Below are 7,684 nucleotides of genomic sequence, written 5' to 3'. Positions count from 1 at the left end.
CAAAGCAATGGGGGTACAATGCGTAACTGTGGGCATCATCATTGTCACAACAATATTGTTTCTGACAGTTTCCGTGCAAGCCAGATAGGCTTGTGCTTCACGTTTCCATTGCCTATATAAATGTAATACATCGTTTGTTGTTATTTCTCTTAAACGAATAATAGTCTGTACATAATTATTCTATTTTGTCATTTAGGCTATAATGATTCGATTTTTGCATTATGTCAATGTCTTTTCATGGAATACCAGTGTACATCTAAAAATACAGTCGTCATAAGAGGCACCCATGAAACAAAAGATCCTATTCCACCAGCACGCTCCGGTCTAGGGCTTTATAGCTCCTCCCTGTGTGTAGCGGGTGACAGCTGGGATCGCTGTGCACTAGTAAGAAGGCTTCATCTCCAAATAGGATGACCAGCAGCTTTTGTTAGGGGGACTGAGTTCGGTTGCCACGAATGGTTCGGAACGCTCCATTGTTAATTCTTGAACGCCAGGTTGGTCCTGCTCAGTTTTCTCAAATGAGTTTTTAAAACCGCTGGGTTTCAAGTGTATTTCCGATGGATATTCCGATTTGAAGAGGTGCGTAGCCTACAAGAGCGGCATGTAACAAAAAAGCACCAAGAGGTTTAGAAAAGTAGCGTTCGCATAGTTTTTTCTCTCTCTCGAAATGAGCACTGTCTGAACTGCCTTTTGAGCATTCGTTTTAATGGATTAAAGGAAGAGCAACACATTTACCCCAAGGCATATCCATTCATGAGCTGAAGGTATTGTATTTTGATTTTTAACCTTGTATGTGCATAATAGTAGCCTATTTCCGTAGAGCCTATAAACTATAGCCTAATGTTTTCCAAATCACTGTAGGCTATTACAAGCGCACAACGCGCGTATAACAAGGTAGTCTACGTCACTTCAGTAACTTTATGAAATATCTGTCTGTTGCAGTTAATCGATAACCATTCATTGGGAAAGTGTAGGATTATCTCGTAAAGATAATAGGTATTTTGTCAATTTAAATATAGAATGTTTGTGCGTAAATAAGCATTTACACGTAGCCTATTATCCAAGCTGTCACGGTTCCATTCAATATAATTTTAAAGAATTTCGACGTGCTTGTAAACCTTCAGAAATTATAGATTATTATAGACAACTCTCCGACAATTTTCCCCAGGTTGTGAAATCGTTTATAATTTCAACGCCTGTCATTTATGGAGACAAACTCTCCCTTGCTTTTACTGTGCTGTGAACTTAGGCTAGCAGGACTCAACATTATAGTCTACTTAAATCATCTGAGCTCTCCTTCGTTGTTGGGCCCTCCATGGCTGCGCAATGAGATACAATTGTCATGTGTGAGAAGACAGACGGGCATTTGGATTGTCAGTGTTGGCTAAACGAATATCACCTGTTTCTTTTCCAGTGGAAAACAAGGTATTTTATCGCAGCAGGTTATTTCAATGTATTGGCCTTTATCATTCTTCAACACATCATACATTATTTATTGGTGTGGAATTAAATATAGAGTAGCTATTTCATAAATGTATTTTCACTTTTATTTAACCACAATTGGGTCCAACTGATTTCAGACTGACATTTCTTCAACTGATGTACTGTAGATGGTTTCAGTTACACCACTTGTCTCTCCGTCTCTCTCTGCCTTTCTCCGTCTCTCTCTGCCTTTCTCCGTCTCTCTCTGCCTTTCTCCGTCTCTCTCTCTCTCTCTCTCTCTCTCTCTCTCTCTCTCTCTCTCTCTCTCTCTCTCTCTCTCTCTCTCTCTCTCCCTCTCTCTCTCTCTCTCACACACACCCCCACACACACAGAGATAGAGATTAGGAGCGAAGCGTTGTCCACACAGGGTGTGTTTAGTGACTACAGGCTTTAAGGGCCATTTCAGGGATGGTCACTGTTGTAATTCCTACATTGGGCATCAAATATGTGTTACATGTATGTAATGTATTTCCTTTAGCAAGAGATACAGCTGGTGTGAGCAGCCATATATACTGGATGCTGAGTTTACCCCTTATTTTTTATTAGGTGGGCAGGGAGGCCCCATGCAACACGCAGGGCTGCTAACACCTCAGCTCTCTCAGCCAGTTTGAATATGTCTGGGGTTGTTATATTTACAATGGGAATCTAGTTAAGGATAAGGGATGTTTCTCAATATGTTGAAACCTCCCATTTCCTGTGGGTTTATAACAACAAAATTAGGAATAGTGCTAAATTCCTGTGAGCAAAATATATTTATTCACGTCGTCTGTTATTGCAACAGTAATATGTGATATTTTGGGGGAATTATTTATAAGATGGGATGGTCTTGTAAAAACATTGATAGGAAAAAGAATAGTCTGTGATCCATTATTTCATGAAATCACTGGAAAAAATATTTGATGCGTTCCCATTCTCGGCACTACCGCATGGATATATGGTGTAACAGTAAAGTTGAGATGAGATACTGTAGAGGACATGTACTATAGGTATCTCTGTGAAATATACACTACAATATTCTTACAGTGATGGGCAATAGTCCTGGAGCCATTTTGAAACACCTGCCACGATACATTGTTCACAAGACATACTCTGAAAGCAGATCATCCTGCCATTGATGTATGTGTACATGTGTGTCCGCCACTGGGTGACTGACTACCTTTGGAGAAAGCATTGTTTTTTTCTTCAATCAGACAAGAGGAGAAAACCAAAACACCAGCATGCATTGTGGTGCCTCTATTCGGAGCTATGCTCTGTGAAACATTTGATCTGCAGCTTCCCAACAATAGCAATGAGGTTGGCATTGTGTGTGACTGATGTGGATTTGTCACACTTGTGTGCTTGGATCCGCTGTGCAGGGGTGTAGGTTGGTATTTACATTTGTCAGTCAAGGATAGATAGACTTGCTTGGTCTTGAATAATTGATCAATGGCATGCCGATGTGTAATGAATTGAACTCAATTACCCAAAGCGAGGCCTTGTTAATCATTGTGTTCTAATTTAGCGACAATAATGTAGGTCCAATAGATTTGTGTATTTCTGCATCTTTTATGAATGTATGTTTTATTAATGTGCATCCAGTGTATTTTTTGTTGTTTAAACAATTAGTGTATGAGAGCATCATTAAATTCCTCACACTCATCAACATGTGATTTATTTATGATTAACCCTTTATTTATTTATTATTTTTATTGCAGTTCTCTTTATACTTGAATCATTTAAAATTCAGCTTTCATCGCATTTTAGACGGGCTACCATAGTAGTCCACAGATAGCAAAATAAAATAAATTTTAGTACCATAATCATTTGGGGAAATTATATCTCCTGTAGCCCATATTTAACTAGGCAAGTCAGTTAATAGCAAAATCTTATTTACAATGACGGCCTATCCCGGAAGACGCTGGGCCATAGGGCAGCGCACAATGACAGCCGGACGTGATTCAGTCTGGATTCAAACCAGGGATCGTAGTGACACCTCTTGCACTGAGATGCATCGCCTTAGATCACTGTGCCACTCTGGGGCCCAGTGGCAGGATATAGGCTAAGTTTCAATGTGACATGAACCGTCTTTCACTGTAGCAACTTTCACCTTCTTGCCAAATGGAAAATGCATTTTTTTTGTGTGTCTATTTCCATGAGCAGCTCTCTGTGTGCCTCCTACTGATATAAAATGTTAAACACCTTGCATCCTCCATCCACCCCCACAATAGAATGGTGTCAAGCTCAGATGAAACAAATAGCATGCTGGTGTTCAGAAGCTGCATGACATTCAGAGAAAGTTTTTTTTTTCTCCACACATTATTTCCCATATTGCAAATAACATGACATTGGCATCATATTTAGTGGGAAAGCTCCACTCAAAGGTGAAATAGCAGAACCCATCCCATAGTATCAAACACTTGACCATTGCTCTGACAATAATATGTTCAGTGAAATCCAAAGCACAGTTTGTATTTGGTTGTGGGATATGGTTCATCCTGTTCTGTATAACTAATTTCAAGTGTAATACTTTGTTCAATTGTAACCTACTGTAGCGTCTGTTTCTCACCTGGCATTAACCCCCGACCCCCCCCCCCCCCCCCCCCCTAGAATCTTAATGCACTGCTTCTTTTTCTTGAATTAATAGGCCTTGTAAAATTCCCTTCCCTTAGACTTGTTAAATTAACATAATGGAGGTCCTTTTTAGTGTCAGAATAGCCAAGGATGTACAGTATGGAGCTGATTTTTGACAGAACCTCTTAAGCCAATGGCTGAATTGGTAGAGTGTCTTTTGACGTGCTCACCGTTGCTCTTAAGCTATACTTTGTTTATAGAAATGAACACAATTAAATTGTGATTGGCAATCCTAGGAGGAGAGTTGATGTAGCCGACCTGCCTGTGTTTCATGTTTCATATCAGAGATGATCCCCTTCTCTGGGATATGTGTTCGCAAACACAGTATAAACTGTCTGAGATAGACAAGTGTTGATAAGGCACCTAATCTGATGCCAGACAACACCGTTTTATAGTATGTACAGTTGAAGTCGGAAGTTAACATACACCTTAATGTCAGAATAATAGTAGAGAGAATGATTTATTTCAGCTTTTATTTCTTTCATCACAGTCCCAGTGGGTCAGAAGTTTACATACACTCAATTAGTATTTGGTAGCATTGTCTTTAAATTGTTTAACTTCGGTCAAACGTTTCGGGTAGCCTTCTACAATCTTTCCACAATAAGTTAGGTGAATTTTGGCCCATTCCCCTTCACAGAGCTGGTGTAACTGAGGCAGGTTTGTAGGCCTCCTTGCTCACACACGCTTTTTCAGTTCTGCCCACAAATTTTCTATGGGATTGAGGTCAGGGCTTTGTGATGGCCACTCCAATTGACTTTGTTGTCCTTAAGCCATTTTGCCACAACTTTGGAAGTATGCTTGGGGTCATTGTCCATTTGGAAAACCCATTTGTGACCAAGCTTTAACTTCCTGACTGATGTCTTGAGATGTTGCTTGAATATATCCACACATAATTTCCCTTCCTCATGATGACATCTATTTTGTGAAGTGCACCAGTCCCTCCTGCAGCAAAGCACCCCCACAACATGATGCTACCACCCCTGTGCTTCATGGTTGGGATGGTGTTCTTCGGCTTGCAAGCCTCCCCCTTTTTCCTCCAAACATAACGATGGTCATTATGGCCAAACAGTTCTATTCTTTCATCAGACCAGAGGACATTTCTCCAAAAAGTACGATCTTTGTCCCCATGTGCAGTTGCAAACTGTAGTCTGGCTTTTTTATGGCGGTTTTGGAGCAGTGGTTTCTTCCTTGAGCAGCCTTTCAGGTTATGTCGATATAGGACTCGTTTCACTGTGGATATAGATACGTTTGTACCTATTTCCTCCAGCATCTTCATAACGTCCTTTGCTGTTGTTCTGGGATTGATTTGCACCAAAGTACGTTCATCTCTAGCAGACAGAAAGCATCTCCTTCCTGAGCGGTATGATGGCTGCGTGTTCCCATGGTGTTTATACTTGCGTACTATTGTTTGTACAGAATAACGTGGTACCTTCAGACATTTGGAAATTGCTCCCAAGGATGAACCAGACTTGTGGCTGTCTACAATTTGTTTTCTGAGGTCTTGGCTGATTTCTTTTGATTTTCCCATGATGTCAAGCAAAGAGGCACTGAGTTTGAAGGTAGGCCTTGAAATACATTCACAGGTACACCTCCAATTGACTCAGAGGATGTCAATTAGCCTATCAGAAGCTTCTAAAGCCATGACATAATTTTCTGGAATTTTACAAGCTGTTTAAAGGCACAGTCAACTTAGTGTATGTGAACTTCTGCCCCACTGGAATTGTGATACAGTGAATTATAAGTGAAATAATCTGTCCGTAAACAATTGTTGGAAAAATTACTTGTGTCATGCACAAAGTAGATTTCCTAACTGACTTGCCAAAACTATAGATTGTTAACAAGAAATGTGTGGTGTGGTTGGAAAAACAACTTTTAATGACTCCAACCTAAGTGTATGTAAACTTCCGACTTCAACTGTAAATAGTTAAATGTGTACTGTACTTATACAGGTGAGTGACCATGAGTCACAAATGGCGCTCGCTGTGAACACTCATTATGAACCACTGTGGCTTCCGGTTGTGTTCAGCTCATTGGGTGCTCATGAGGTATGCATCGATGCTTGCATAGGACTACATGGATGCTCTACAGCAGCTTGTCCTGGGAGAGTTCCATGACACTGTGTTGAGGGGGTGCTTGTTGCGTGCTTTGCTGGCCCTCCTTCCACCTTCTGTGCCTCGGTGTGTGGCAGTGTATCACAGAGAGGAGCGTGCATCTATCCCCCTCCCTAGGCCCATCGCGATTGACACTGTATTTCTCATCTATTAATCATTGAGGCTGCTCTCTTATTCCGTTGCCATAGTTTCAGGGCCTGATACGGTGTTGGGGTGCCCAGAGAAGGCCAGGAGAGATTGCAGGGCAGCACTCGGATCAGCACTCTCCATGGGTGTCTGCTTGAAAAGGCAAAATGGTTTCCACTTTCATCTCACAGCGGTGCGCTCCCTCTATAGAAGGAGGAAGAAAATGTAAGGAGGCTTTCACAGTAGGCCTCATCCCTGGAATCATGTGTCTTTCACTGAAGAGGCTGTATGTTTACTGGAGACAATATGGGTCTTATTGTCCTCCTGGGTTTGCAATGGGTGATCTCAGAGATAGAATTGGCCTCCATTATTACACAGAATGTGTTTAGAGAGATTCCTTTTGTTGTCTGGTTTAAGAAGACAAACCGTAGAGAATTTGTAGAAGATGGTGTCACTCACCACCAAGAAAGATGTCAGTATGTTGAGGCTAGCAGTGTGTTGAGCATTTGTTTTTCATTCCTCTAAGATGGTCTTTCTTGGCCGTGTTGTACCTCCCAAATGAGTCTGTCATCTCTGTTTACTCTTGTAATGGTTTAACGTCGCCATATTGTTGCAGTATCATATTCAACTTTGCCTGTGGTATTTTCAGGGGAGCTTAGTGGGCAGAGCCCTCTAATCATGGGGACTTTCTTCTTGGCCTTTCATGTGGGCCACATTAAGAAGAAAGAACCTTGTAATTGTTAGTGCCATTGGGATGTAATCCAAGCCTGGGTGATTTAGACACTGCAATACTCTCATCTGGGTGACCTTTCTGGAGGGAATCCTACCATGGGTTTACAATGGAGAATTGGCCTGTTTGCTCAATTTACCCATGCAGACATTTTATGGCTTTAAAGTGATATGATTGTAGACTCAGTGACATAATTTTTTTAGGTGCAGGTGACTGTCGAGAGGGCAGGGCTTGTGGATTATTGTCAGTCTGTTATTTATGTGGAGAAATGCACTGTGTAAAGTGCTATGTGAGGGATGCTGCTCTGAGGCAAGGTCTATCTCGAAAGCTTTTATCAAAGTACACCCGTGGTTAGTAAGTGTTATTTAATAGAGCAAATGTCATTTGTAATGCCCTCCCAAGTCATGTAACCTTTCAGACTATGACAGATTATGTGCAATAGTGCTTTATGAGGTACAGCATTTCCACATTACTTATTTTACCTATATGAAAGCAATCTCATCAATTGATGTCTTTTACATGTTAGTTTATTTAAAGATAAATCAAATTGACATAGATTTTTCATTAGCTGTAAGTAAAGGATGTTACTACAGACATACAAGAAAGAAGGCTCAGTCACAGTTGC

The 7,684-nt window shown here is 40.9% G+C and overlaps 1 protein-coding gene across 4 annotated transcripts in view; it reads left to right on the top strand.

Annotated features, from left to right (window-relative positions):
• The first annotated feature begins 355 nt into the window (after positions 1-355).
• LOC139545798 (semaphorin-6A-like) overlaps positions 356-7,684 on the top strand; it is a 93,707-nt gene continuing 86,378 nt past the window's right edge. For 2 of the 4 annotated variants that reach the window (XM_071353980.1, XM_071353979.1), the window contains exon 1: positions 356-764. The gene's annotated coding sequence lies outside the window, so the exon portion shown is untranslated. The remainder of the gene's footprint in view (positions 765-7,684) is intronic. The other 2 variants (XM_071353982.1, XM_071353981.1) reach the window with 1 other exon arrangement.

The sequence above is a fragment of the Salvelinus alpinus genome, chromosome 19 (genome assembly GCF_045679555.1).
Source record: "Salvelinus alpinus chromosome 19, SLU_Salpinus.1, whole genome shotgun sequence".
Lineage (NCBI taxonomy): Eukaryota > Metazoa > Chordata > Actinopteri > Salmoniformes > Salmonidae > Salvelinus > Salvelinus alpinus.
This window is presented reverse-complemented; position numbering and strand designations above follow the sequence as displayed.